The following is a 14,835-nucleotide window of genomic DNA, read 5'->3' on the forward strand; positions in this document are numbered from 1 at the left end:
TACCAATAGGCAAAAGGCCTGCTGCGGGAACAGGGGGCTGGGATTAAAAAAATGTACGTTAAAATATAGGACAAGAGAGACTCGACAACACTACATAGCATGGCAGCAACACATGGCAACACAGTATAGTAGCAGCACAACACGGTAGCAGCACAAAATATGGTACAAACATTATTGGGTACAGACAATAGCACAACAAGGAACAACAATGCATCACGTGAAACAGCCACAACTGTCAGTAAGAGTGTCCTTGTTTGAGTCTTTGAATGAAGAGATGGACGCTGTCCAGTTTGAGGGATTTTTGCAGCTCGTTCCAGTCGCTGGCTGCAGCGAACTGAAAAGAGGAGTGACCCAGGGATGTGTGTGCTTTAGTGACTATTAACAGAATTTGACTGGCAGAATAGGTGTTGTATGTGGAGGTTGAGGGCTGCAGTAGATATCTCAGATAGGGGGGAGTGAGGCCGAAGAGGGTTTTATAAATAAGCATTAACCAGTGGGTCTTGCGATGGGTATATAGAGATGACCAGTTTACAGAGGAGTATAGAGTGCAGCCGCTCGAGAGCGCCCTTACCTGCTGATCTATAAATTACAACGGCGTAATCTAGCATTGGTAGGATGGTCATCTGAATCAGGGTTAGTTTGGCAGCTGCAGAGAAAGAGGACCAACTACGATAGAGGAAACCAAGTCTAGATTTAACCTTAGCCTACAGCTTTGCTTTGTGCTGAGAGAAGGACAGTGTACCGTTTAGCCATACTCCCAAGTACTTGTATGAGGTGACTACCTCAAGCTCTAAACCCTCAGAGGTAGCAATCACACCGGTGGGGAGAGGTGGCATTCTTCTTTCCAAACCACATAACCTTTGTTTTGGAGGTGTTCCGAAACAAGGTTAAGGGCAGAGAACTTGTTGTACACTAAGAAAGCTTTGTTGTAGAGCGTTGAACCTTTCTGGCGCAGGAGTTCCGCTATCGACCCACCTTGACAACATCCGGTGAAATTGCAGAGCCCCAAATTCAAAATACAGAAATAGTCATAATAAACATTCATAAAAATACAAGCGTTACACATCAGCTTAAAAATGTACTTCTTGTTAATCCAGACGCTTTGTCAGATTTTAAGAAGGCTTTACGGCGAAAGCATACCATGTGATTATCTGAGGACAGCGCCCCACTTACAAAAGCATACAAACATTTTCCAACCAAGTAGAGGAGTCACGGAAGTCAGAAATTGCGATAAAATTAATCACTTACCTTTGAAGATCTTCCTCTGGTGTAGTAGTCCCAGCTACACAATAAATGTGTGTTTTGTTCGTTAAAGTCCCTCTTTATATCCCAAAAACTCAGTTTTGTTGGCGCATTTTGTTCAGTAATCCACTGGCTCAAAGGCAGTCAAAACATGCAGTCGAATACATCCTAATAGTACCGGTAAAGTTCGTTGAAACATGTCAAACGATGTTTATAATTAATCCTCAGGTTGTCAATTGTCTAAATAATCGCTAATATTTCAACTGGACAATAGCGTATTCAGTAGAAAGGAAAAACAACGAAGGGCACGCACTAGGGCACGTGCGCAAACCAGCACTGCATGATTCTACAGTCCACTGACAGAAATGTCTCATTCTTCTTTATTTTTCAGAAAACAAGCCTGAAAAAATGTCTAAAGACTGTTGACATGTCGTGGAAGCCATAAGAACTGCAATCTGGGTCCTAACCCATTAGATACTCTATAGGCATTCAATTGAAAACTACCCACATAAAAATATAGTCCCACTTCCTGATGGATTTTCTTCAGGTTTTTGCCTGCCATATCAGTTCCGTTATACTCACAGACATTTATTTGAACAGTTTTGGAAACTTTAGAGTGTTTTCTATCCAAATCCACCAATTACATGCATATCCTAGCTTTTGGGCCCGAGTAATAGGCAGTTTTCTTTGGACGCGCTTCTCATCCAAACGTCGAAATACTGCCCCCAAGCCATAAGAAGTTAACACAAAGTCCGGGGAGGGGCCAGAGTATAAAACTGTATCGGCATATAAATGTATGAGAGCTTCCTACTGCCTGAGCTATGTTGTTGATGTAAATTGAGAAGAGCGTGGGGCCTAGGATCGAACCTTGGCGTACTCCCTTGGTGACAGGCAGTGGCTGAGACAGCAGATTTTCTGACTTTATACACTGCACTCTTTGAGAGAGGTAGTTAGCAAACCAGCCCAAAGACCCCTCAGAGACACCAATACTCCTTAGCTGGCCCATAAGAATGGAATGGCCTACCGTATCAAAAGATTTGGCCAAGTCAATAAAAAGAGAATACTATAGACATCAAGAAAGCCTGTCAGTTGATTATTGACACATTTTTCCAACACTTTTGATAAACAGGGCAAAATAGAAATTGGCCTATAACAGTTAGGATCAGCTTGATCTCCCCTTTTAAATAAAGTGTGCATCATGGCAGCCTTCCAAGTAATGGGAATCTCTCCAGAGTGGAGAGACGGGTTTAACACGTCAGAGATAGGCTTGGTGATGTTAGGGGCAGCAAACTTAACTTCTTGGTGACAGGGGCAGTATTTTCACATCCGGATGAAATGCATGCCCAAATTCAACTGCCTGCTACTCATCCCCAGAAGATAAGATATGCATATCATTAGTAGATGTGGATAGAAAACACTCTGCAGTTTCTAAAACTGTTTGAATCAAGTCTGTGAGTATAACAGAACTTATGTAGAAGGCAAAACCCGAGGAAAAACCATTTAGGTTTTTTGTTTTGTTTTTGAGGTCACTCTCTTTTCAATAAGCTTTCATTGGGAATCCAGATTTCTAAGGGACCTTCTTGCAGTTCCTACCGCTTCCACTGGATGTCACCAGTGTTTGGAAATTGGTTGAGGTTTTGAATGAAGAAGTAGCCCTGTTCAAAATGAGGGTCACTTCAAGCGTACTGTTTGTTAGAGGAGCATGACCAGAAAGGTAGCGTCAGTTTGTTTTCTTGCTGTATTGAACACAGATCATCCCGTCTTCAATTGTATTGATTATTTACTTTAGAAAATACCTAAAGTTGTATTACAAAAGTGGTTTGAAATGTTTTGGCAAAGTTTACAGGTAACGTTTGAGATATTTTGTAGTCATGTTGTGCAAGTTGGAACCGGTGTTTTACTGGATCAAACGCGCCAAATAAATGGACATTTTGGATATATATCAACGGAATTAATCGAACAAAATAACAATTTGTGATGTTTATGGGACATTTACATTTAAGTCATTTAGCAGACGCTCTTATCCAGAGCGACTTACAAATTGGTGCGTTCACCTTAAGACATCCAGTGGAACAGCCACTTTACAATAGTGCATCTAAATCTTTTAAGGGGGGGTGAGAAGGATTACTTTATCCTATCCTAGGTATTCCTGAAAGAGGTGGGGTTTCAGGTGTCTCCGGAAGGTGGTGATTGACTCCGCTGTCCTGGCGTCGTGAGGGAGTTTGTTCCACCATTGGGGGGCCAGAGCAGCGAACAGTTTTGACTGGGCTGCGCGGGAACTGTACTTCCTCAGTGGTAGGGAGGCGAGCAGGCCAGAGGTGGATGAACGCAGTGCCCTTGTTTGGGTGTAGGGCCTGATCAGAGCCTGGAGGTACTGAGGTGCCGTTCCCCTCACAGCTCCGTAGGCAAGCACCATGGTCTTGTAGCGGATGCGAGCTTCAACTGGAAGCCAGTGGAGAGAGCGGAGGAGCGGGGTAACGTGAGAGAACTTGGGAAGGTTGAACACCAGACGGGCTGCGGCGTTCTGGATGAGTTGTAGGGGTTTAATGGCACAGGCAGGGAGCCCAGCCAACAGCGAGTTGCAGTAATCCAGACGGGAGATGACAAGTGCCTGGATTAGGACCTGCGCTGCTTCCTGTGTGAGGCAGGGTCGTACTCTGCGGATGTTGTAGAGCATGAACCTACAAGAACGGGCCACCGCCTTGATGTTAGTTGAGAACGACAGGGTGTTGTCCAGGTTCACGCCAAGGTTCTTAGCGCTCTGGGAGGAGGACACCATGGAGTTGTCAACCGTGATGGCGAGATCATGGAATGGGCAGTCCTTCCCCGGGAGGAAGAGCAGCTCCGTCTTGCCGAGGTTCAGCTTGAGGTGGTGATCCGTCATCCACACTGATATGTCTGCCAGACATGCAGAGATGCGATTCGCCACCTGGTCATCAGAAGGGGGAAAGGAGAAGATTAATTGTGTGTCGTCTGCATAGCAATGATAGAGACCATGTGAGGTTATGACAGAGCCAAGTGACTTGGTGTATAGCGAGAATAGGAGAGGGCCTAGAACAGAGCCCTGGGGGACGCCAGTGGTGAGAGCGCGTGGTGAGGAGACAGATTCTCGCCACGCCACCTGGTAGGAGCGACCTGTCAGGTAGGACGCAATCCAAGCGTGGGCCGCGCCGGAGATGCTCAACTCGGAGAGGGTGGAGAGGAGGATCTGATGGTTCACAGTATCGAAGGTAGCCGATAGGTCTAGAAGGATGAGAGCAGAGGAGAGAGAGTTAGCTTTAGCAGTGCGGAGGGCCTCCGTGATACAGAGAAGAGCAGTCTCAGTTGAATGACTAGTCTTGAAACCTGACTGATTTGGATCAAGAAGGTCATTCTGAGAGAGATAGCGGGAGAGCTGGCCAAGGACGGCACGTTCAAGAGTTTTGGAGAGAAAAAGAAAGAAGGGATACTGGTCTGTAGTTGTTGACATCGGAGGGATCGAGTGTAGGTTTTTTCAGAAGGGGTGCAACTCTCGCTCTCTTGAAGACAGAAGGGACGTAGCCAGCGGTCAGGGATGAGTTGATGAGCGAGGTGAGGTAAGGGAGAAGGTCTCCGGAAATGGTCTGGAGAAGAGAGGAGGGAATAGGGTCAAGCGGGCAGGTTGTTGGGCGGCCGGCCGTCACAAGACGCGAGATTTCATCTGGAGAGAGAGGGGAGAAAGAGGTCAGAGCACAGGGTAGGGCAGTGTGAGCAGAACCAGCGGTGTCGTTTGACTTAGCAAACGAGGATCGGATGTCGTCGACCTTCTTTTCAAAATGGTTGACGAAGTCATCTGCAGAGAGGGAGGAGGGGGGGGGGAGGAGGATTCAGGAGGGAGGAGAAGGTGGCAAAGAGCTTCCTAGGGTTAGAGGCAGATGCTTGGAATTTAGAGTGGTAGAAAGTGGCTTTAGCAGCAGAGACAGAAGAGGAAAATGTAGAGAGGAGGGAGTGAAAGGATGCCAGGTCCGCAGGGAGGCGAGTTTTCCTCCATTTCCGCTCGGCTGCCCGGAGCCCTGTTCATACATATTGGACTGCCAACAAAGGTAAGGCATGATTTATGTTTTTATTTCTGCATTCTGTGTCGCGCCTGCAGGGTTGACATATGCTTCTCTCACTTTGTTTACGGAGGTGCTATCCTCAGATAATAGCATCGTTTGCTTTCGCCAAAAATACTTTTTAAAATCTGACATGTTGGCTGGATTCACAACACGTCTATCTTTAATTTGGTATCTTACATGTGTGATTTAACAAAAGTTTGATTTTATAGTAATTTATTTGAATTTGGCGCTCTGCATTTTCCCTGGCTTTTGGCCAGGTGGGATGCTAGCGTCCCACATATCACAGAGAGGTTAAAGAAGGGTCTAAACCTTCTGACCCAGCTGTTTTTTTGGCGTTAAGTTTAAGGAGCTTTTTTAGCACCTCTGACTCAGTGACTGCCTGCAGGGGAAAAGTGGGAGGAGCTTTGGGATAGTCACATTAGAAGGGGTGGGAGATTAGGAAATGTTGGATGGCAAGGAGACATGGCTGAGTCAAATGGGAATCCTGACTTAATGAAGTGGTGATTAAAGAGCTCCGCCATGTGCTCCTTGTCAGTAACAACCACATCATCAACATTAATGGACATGGGCAGCTGTGAGGAGGAGGGTTTATTCTCCAGGGCTTTAACCATTTTCCAGAGAACTGCTCCTTTAAAGTAAATCATTTTAGCCTTCCGGATAGCCTGAGTGCACTGATTTCTCATTTGCCTGAACGAGAACCAGTCAGCCTGAGTGTGTCTGCCGACCCTTTCGCCAAATGGAATTCTTGTGGTGGAGTAACTCTGCCAGATCACGGTCGAACCAGGGGCTTGAACCGGTTGTTAACAATACCACTGAAAATATTAAAAAAGATGGTCCAAGCGTCCTCGACAGAGGGGATCAAGCTGATTCTATACCAATTTACTGGGGCCAGGTCATGAAGGAAGGCTTGCTCATTAAAGGGTTTTAGCAAGTGTCTGACAAATCAGGACCGGTCGTTTCACTGAGCAGTCATTGCAAACAAAGGCTGTAAAACAGTGATCACTAAGGTCATTACAGAAAACACCAGACTGATGATACCTACCAGGATTTGTGAGGAATGGGTACATGCTTGTCAGTAACTGGAAGTAGCAATTTCACAAATGTGTCAAGTGCGGTGTCTGGTTGCTCTTCAATACACACAACAGACCAGCAAATATTTTTTACATCTTCAACGTAGAAATCACTACAAAACCTCTTGAATGATCTGTTATACACTATTTTAGCCCCAACCTTTGCAACTTTGGTTTTTATAGATATGGACACTATATCACTACATCCGATGGGTGTGGATACTGGTTTAAATTCAATTGAGTTTGGTAATTGATCACACCAATGACTTTGCTAATGAAACCATAATGTAACTAAGTCCACTGTAAGCTCTGTGAATATTAGAATATATTTGGTGCGCATGTTTTTAGCTCATGCAATACATAATTAGGCAGATTGTTTCTGAGTTTGACTTTCTCTATGGTTATTGTTAGGTGAGATGTCAAAATGTCAGTCTTGATGCAATAATGCATAGATTTGTCAGTTCTAAAAAGCTGTGTGTCAATTGGACTACTTTCAAAGAGCCTCAGGGATTTGGGTAGAAGAGTGATTGTGGAACTCTCACACTTTTAAGACCTACAGATTTTCATGAAAAATATCCTGCAAATAACAATAACATTATTAACTTTATTCATTAACGAACACAATAAGGCAAAGACACTCAGGATGGCCATTATGCTTCACCAATGAAGAAAATAAAGCTCTTGCTAATGAAGGCCAGTGTCCAATATTAAGTGGTGGAAAAAAGACCCAATTGTCATTTATGACTCAAATAAAAGGGAAAGTCACCCAGTAAAATACTACTTCAGGAAAAGTCTAGAAGTATTTGGTTTTAAATCTACTTACTGTTGTCCGTAATTAAATCTACTTAAAGTAAATGTAATTGCTAAAATATACTTAATTATCAAAAGTAAAAGTACAAATCATGGGCCTCCCGAGTGGCGCAGCAGTCTAAGGCATCACTACAAACCCTGGTTCGATCCCAGGCTGTGTCGTGTTTGGCCGGCTATTGTGCTCTAGCGACTCCTTGTGGCGGGCTGGGTGCATGCACGCTGACTTCGGTCACCAGTTGTACGGACACCAGTTGTATGGACACATTGGTGCGGCTGGCTTCCGGGTTAAGCAGTGTGCAAGAAGCAGTGCGGCTTGGCAGGGTCGTGTTTCGGAGGATGCATGGCTCTTTGCCTCTCCTGAGTCCGTATGGGAGTTGCAGCGATGGGACAATACTGTATTTGTATTTATTATGGATCCCCATTAGCTACTGCTAAAGCAGCTACTCTTCCTGGGGTCCAGCAAAATGAAGGCAGTTTATACAATTTTTAAACCATTACAAAACATTTCACAACACACTGTGAGCCCTCACTCCCCTACTCTACCACAACCATATATGTGTATGTAAATCCATGTGTATGTATAGTGCGTATGTTATTGTATGTGTGTGTGTCTGTCTGTCTGCCAATATTTGTGTTGCTTCACAGTCCCCGCTGTTCCATAAAGTGTTATTAGTTTTTAAAAAATCTAATTTTACTGCTTGTGTCAGTTAATTGATGAAGAATTGAGTTCCATGTAGTCATGGCTCTATGTAGTACTGTGTGCCTCCCATAGTCTGTTCTGGACTACCAATTGGACTACCAAAGTATTGACAGTAAAAGTATAAATAATTTAAAATTCCTTATATTAAACAAACCAGACGGCACGATTTTCTTTTTTCTTTTATTTACAGATGGCCAGGGTCACACCAACACTGACACATCATTTACAAACTAAGCATTTGTGTTTAGTGAGTCTGGCAGATCAGAGGCAGTAAGGATAACCAGGCATGTTCTCTTAATAAGTGCGTGAATTGAACAATTTTTCTGACCTGCTAAGCATTCAAAATGTAACAAGTACTTTTTTGGGGTGTCAGGGAAAATGTATGGAGTAAAAGTTGTCAAAAGTATAAATAATAAAGTATACAGATAAAAAAAAAACTTTAGTATTTTTAAGTATTTAGTGCAAAGTAAAGTTTGAGGCCAATTGCCATAATGATGATTTAAAGACTTAACCCAACTGGATTACCCTTCAATAGATTACTGCTTTATAGTTGAAATATAGTTGAAATGAATATAGTTGAAATGAAATATTTATCTCTATGTAACATATAGGCCAAGCGAGGCAATGGAGTTAGTGATTTTTAGACATTGTGGGTGTTTGGCTGGAAGAAAAAAAAAGAGTCCTCCTGTCTTTGTCACTGTTGGCACCTGTGTGGAACCCATCAAAGAGTCCACTAATCTTTGACATGAGCTGCGTCCTCCTCTTAATTGATTTTACTGGGTCTTCTTGAGAGAGCCAAGCTAAAACTGAAGAAAGGACTGTTATTCTCATCTCTCTGTTTCGCTCTCTCCCTGTCTTTAGGTGCTGTATTGCTGTTGTCACTGCTTCATGGATAAAGGAGTGAATGTTATTTATAATAACCGTTACATGGAGAAAATCAGACCTCTGAATTTAAAATGGAGGCCCTCACTTTAGTAAATTTATATTTTACCTACAACTTCCCTGAACACTTGAAAGAAAACAACCATTTACCCTAATTTCTTGGTCAGTCTTTTAATAAACATTTCATGCAATTCCAGTCATTTTACATATTAGCTGAATCTTTTTTAATACCACACAAATTACTCAAATTGCAGGCTAAGAATGGACAGAGGTAGGCCTACAGTATGTGTTCATCTTATCATATTTCTCCAATGCCAAATCAGTGTGTTTTCTTTGCAATGAAACTCCCTGTTTGGAAATAATGAAAGTTGAGACGTTATTAGGAATCTGAGCATGGTACTGTCAAAAGGTAGGCCTACCTTTCTGCCCCAGACAGAGTAGGCCTACCGACAGAAAAGTGGAAGCTTTAACTGCTGGCTACTCTTCTGTGGCTTAACCCAATGAGAGAAGGTCACAAGTGCTTCCCTAAAAGCTGTCTAGGTTTAAAGATCTTCTTTTGTACATAAAGTGAATAGCATAATCAATTGCTAGTGACAGAATTTGAGTACTCACCAAGCAAAGTCTATTTTTTTGTCTCCTCGGCTATAGAAGGCTGTAAATCATCCTCTGAATGTCAGAAAAGGAACGATTATATTCCCATATGCATCGGATTCATGTATTTTACAGCTTGTTTCTAGCATAAAGCATCTCGAACAAAAGCGCCGTCATAGAACACTTTATTTAATCGAATCCGCTTATCTTAAGCTAAGCACAGGTAAGCCTGTGCTTTAAGCTATTTTCTTTACTAAAAGGTAGGCCTACGGATTACACTGTCAAACCCTCCATTCAAGTCTTGGTTTAATTTAGCCTACCTCTGTGTCAGTGTCACACCAGCATTCGCTTTGGCTCCCTCTCCACTCCAGCTCAGGTGTTCGGCGTCCGCCGGCCTTCTAGCTGCTGCCGAACCTACTGCTGGCAAACGCTCTTCACTCATCAACCCCAGACTTGTCTCATCATCATTACACACACTTGGTTCCAATCCTCACTCTATCACTGTATATATACTCCCTTTACGATTTGTCTTTGTCTATCATTGTAAATGTTACTTGTTTTCCTGAGAGAAATCTCCTACATTTTCCTGAGTACTTAATACTTTGGGTTCGCCCTGTGCCTTTTTGTTTATGAAGATATATTTTGAGCACAACAGCGTTTGGGCTTCGTCCTGCTTCGTTCTATGGTTCTAAACCTGCGACTACCTCCTGCCTACTCCTCTCTACACCAGTGACAGTCAGTGTTATTTAAAGAGTGCATGGTGGGTGGAGGAATTGCCCGACAAATCTATGGATATACAGTGCATTTGGAAAGTATTCAGACCCCTTTCCTTTTCACATGTTGTTACGTTACAGCCTTATTCTAAAATAGTTTTTTAATATCTTTTCTCCCCTCATTAATCTACAAACAATACCCCATAATGACAAAGCGAAACTAGGTTTCTTGAAATTTTAGCAAATTTAGTCAAAGTCAAAAACAGCACAACCTTATTTACATAAGTATTCAGACACTTTGCTATGAGACTCAATTGAGCTCAGGTGCATCCTGTTTCCATTGCCCATCCTTGAGATGTTTGTGCAATTTGATGGGAGTCCACCTGTGGTAAATTCAATTGAGTGGACATGATTTGGAAAGGCACACACCTGTCTATATAAGGTCCTACAATTGACAGTGCATGTCAGAGCAAAAACCAAGCCATGAGATCAAAGGAATTGTCCCTAGAGCACAGAGACAGGATTGTGTCGAGGCAAAGATCTGGGGAAGGGTACCAAACATTTCTGCAGCATTGAAAAGTGGTGCCGAAGAACTTGCTGACGTTTTACATTCTCCCAACCAATTGTGCTATTTTGTATTTTTTTGGTCTAATATTAGAGGTCTCAAGGTATTGCTCGCCGGAGGTAGAGTACTTTATGATAAGTTGCAGACCACATTATCTACCAAGAGAGTTATCATCTGTATTATTCGTAGCTGTCTATTTACCACCACAAAACGAAGCTGGCACGAAGACCGCTCTCAACCAACTCTAAGGCCATAAGCAAAGAAGAAAATGCTCACTCAGAAGCGGTGCTCCTAGTGGCTGGGGACTTTAATGCAGGCAAATTAAATATGTTTTACCAAATTTTTACCAGTTGTCACATGTGCAACCAGAGAAAAATATTCCTAGACTACCTTTACCCCACACACACACAGATGCATACAAAGCTCTCCCCCGCCCTCCATTTGGCAAATCTGGCCATAATTCTATACTCCTGATTCCTGCTTACAAGCAAAAAGCGAGTCGCTGGAAGTTCTAGTGACTCGCTCAATACGGAAGTGTTCAGATGACGTGTAGCGGATGCTACACTACAGGACTGTTTTGCTAGCACAGACTGGAATATGTTCCGGGATTCATCCAATGGCATTGAGGAATACACCACCTCAGTCGTCGGCTTCATCAATAAGTGCATCGATGACGTCGTCCCCACAGTGACTGTACGTACATATCCCAACCAGAAACCATGGATTACAGGCAACATCTGCATCGAGCTAAAGGCTAGAGCTGCTGCTTTCAAGGAGCGGGATACTAATCCGGACGCTTATAAGAAATCCCGCTGTGCCTGCAGATGAACTATCAAACAAGCAAAGCGTCAATACAGGATTAAGATTGCATCGTACTACACCGGCTTTGACGCTCGTCGGATGTAGCAGGGCCTGAAAACTATTACGGATTACAAAGGGAGCTGCGAGCTGCCCAGTGACGCGAGCCTACCAGACGAGCTAAATGCCTTTTAACGCTCGCTTCAAGGCAAGCAACACTGAGGCTTGCACAAGAGCACCAGCTGTTCTGGATGACTGTGTGATAATGCTCTCCGATGTGAACAAAACCTTTTAAACAGGTCAACATTCACAAGGCCCCTGGGCCAGCTGGATTACCAGGATGTGTACTCAAAGCATGCGCGGACCAACTGTCAAGTGCCTTCACTGACATTTTCAACCTCTCCCTGACCGAGTCTGTAATACCTACATGTTTCAAGCAGACCACCATAGTCCCTGTGCCCAAGAAAGCTAAGGTAACCTGCCTAAATGATTACCGCCCCCTTGGCACTCACGTTGGTAGCCATGAAGTGCTTTGAAAGGCTGGTCATGGCTCACATCAACAGCATCCTCCCGGACACCCTAGACCACATATGTCAGAGTCAAGGCCCGCGGGCCACATCCGGCCCGCAAGAAGGTTTTTTACGGCCCCTGGGATGATCTTGATTTATTATTAGAACCGGCCCGCAGCAAGCCGGCAGCCCGCAGATCTTTTACACGCACCAATACTACATTTCCCACAATGCAAAGGTGACGCACCGAGCAGTAGGCTGCTTCATTTCAATATTTATTGGCACAGCAGTCGTCAGCATCACAGTAAAATTAACTTTCAGATACCCATCAAAAATGGCAAAACGGAAGGTGGATACTGAGAACCGGGGTTTCAAACAAGGTGGGAGTCGGAGTATATGTTCACGAAGGTAGCTGGAAAACCTGTGTGTCTTCTGTGTGGAGAAAGTGTGGCGGTACTGAAAGAGTATAATCTGAGACGACATTATGAAACGAAACACGCGGACAAAAACAAGAATATGGACATGGAACAAAGGCTACAAAAGGCAGAGGAATTAAAACGAGGCCTCAAATCTCGACAGGCTCTGTTCAAAAAAGCCAAATCACAAGGCCAGGCTGCTGTCAAGGCCAGTTTTATTTTGGCAGAAGAGATCGCTAAATCAGCCCGGCCATTTACGGAGGGGGATTTCATCAAAAACTGCATGATTAAAGTTTGTGACGAAGTTTGCCCAGAAAAAGGCAACTCTTTTTAAATGTGAGTCTGAGCAGAAACACCATTGCCGAGAGAGTAGACCAGTTGTCCATCAATCTAAAAGAGCAGCTTGTGAAAAAGGGAAAAGATTTTATTGCATATTCCTTGGCTGTGGATGAGAGCACCGACATTTCTGACATTGCCCAGTTGTCAATTTTCATCCGCGGAGTGGACTCCAACCTAAGCGTGACAGAGGAGTTTTTGGCTTTACGTCCTATGCATGGCACAACTACGGGGCATGATTTGTATGAAGAGGTGTCAAGATGTGTAAATGAGATGGAGCTGCCTTGGGAAAAACTCGTGGGTTTGACAACCGACGGAGCACCTGAGATGTGTGGACACAGGAGCGGACTGGTGGCGAAGATACGGGAAAAGATGCAAGAGGAAAACGCGACAGGTGAGCTGACAGCTTATCATTGTATCATACACCAGGAAGCGTTGTGCGGTAAAGCCTTGAAAATGGAGCATGTAATGAGCATCATCACGAGCACAGTTAACTTTATCAGAGCCAAAGGTTTGAATCACCGCCAGTTCAAGGCATTTCTGACGGAGTTAGAAACGGAGCATGGTGATTTGCCTTATCACACAGAGGTGCGATGGCTAAGCCAGGGAAAGGTGCTTCAAAGATGTTTCGAGCTTCGTGAGGAGATTTGTCTGTTCTTGGACAGCAAAGGGAAAGACACAACACAACTCCGAGACTAAATGTTTCTGTGTGAAATGGCTTTTCTGTGTGACATTACGAGTCATCTGAATGCAATAAACTTGCAGCTGCAGGGTCGGGATCGTGTCATCTCTGATATGTACAGTACAGTGAAGGCATTTAAAACCAAACTGACTCTGTGGGAGACGCAGATGCGGAAAGAAAATTTGAGCCACTTTCCCAGCTGCCAGACCATGAAAGAGAAGCTCTCTACCAGTGCGTTCCCGAGCACACAGTTGGCTGATAAAATAGGTATGCTTGCCGCTGACTTTCGACGCCGATTTGCTGACTTTGAAGCACAAAAAAGCAGGTTGGAACTGCTCGGTAACCCATTTGCTGTTGACGTGGAAAGCTCACCACCAAACCTCCAAATGGAGTTGATTGACCTCCAATGCAATGATGCACTGAGGGCAAAATATGCGGCAGTGGGTGCTGCGGAGTTCGCCCGTTTCCTCCCGGCACAATGCCCCAGCTGCGCATCCAGGCTGCTCAAACGTTGTCTATGTTTGGCAGCACATACCTGTGTGAACAACTGTTTTCTTTGATGAACCTGAACAAAACATCACACAGAAGTCGACTTACTGCTGAACACCTCCACTCAATTCTGAGGATTTCTTCAGCTCAGAGCCTTACCCCGAACATTGATGAACTTGTGGAAAAGATGGGACACCACCAAGTATCACCCTCAACCTCAAACAAGTGAACATTACTGTGCAATCACATATTTAGAGTTTTTACTCAGTTCAAGTTTAAAAGTTAAAATTTAATATTTGTTTTCACTGCATGTTACTTCTCCTTAAACAAAGTGTTGTTTTTGATTAATAGATTTTTGCACTTTATTTTTTTGTATTTCAATCCAATTATATTTTAAAAATATTTCAGTTGAGTGGATGATAGAAAATTGCTATTATTGTTTTTTCTTTGAAGTAAATTTAGCCCACTTTTGCTAAAATAGAAAATATAGTCTACTGATGGTGCCTTGAATACCGGTTTCTTTCATTTAATGTTCATGTTATGGGGATATTTATATAAAGGAAATTTGTCTTTTGTGTCTGTTGAAAATTAAAGATTACTGACAGAGCCATAAGAAAATATTGCTTTATTTATCTGATCATATTGTAATATATTTGTTAGGTTTTCAGTAGGTTCAATTAGGTTCACTAGACTATATGCGTCATTTAAAAATTTTTCAATGAACATTCGAACAGTCCGGCCCTCGTCTTGTAGCTGATTTTTTTATTTGGCCCTCCGTCCATTTGACTTTGACACCCCTGCCCTAGACCCACTCCAATTCGCATACCGCTTCAACAGATCCACAGATGATGCAATCTAAATCGCACTCCACACTGCCCTTTCTCACCCGAACAAAAAGAAGACCTATGTGAGAATGCTTCTCATTGACTACAGCTCAGCATTCAACACCATAGTGC

The sequence above is a fragment of the Oncorhynchus nerka genome, linkage group LG28 (genome assembly GCF_034236695.1).
Source record: "Oncorhynchus nerka isolate Pitt River linkage group LG28, Oner_Uvic_2.0, whole genome shotgun sequence".
NCBI classification, from domain to species: domain Eukaryota; kingdom Metazoa; phylum Chordata; class Actinopteri; order Salmoniformes; family Salmonidae; genus Oncorhynchus; species Oncorhynchus nerka.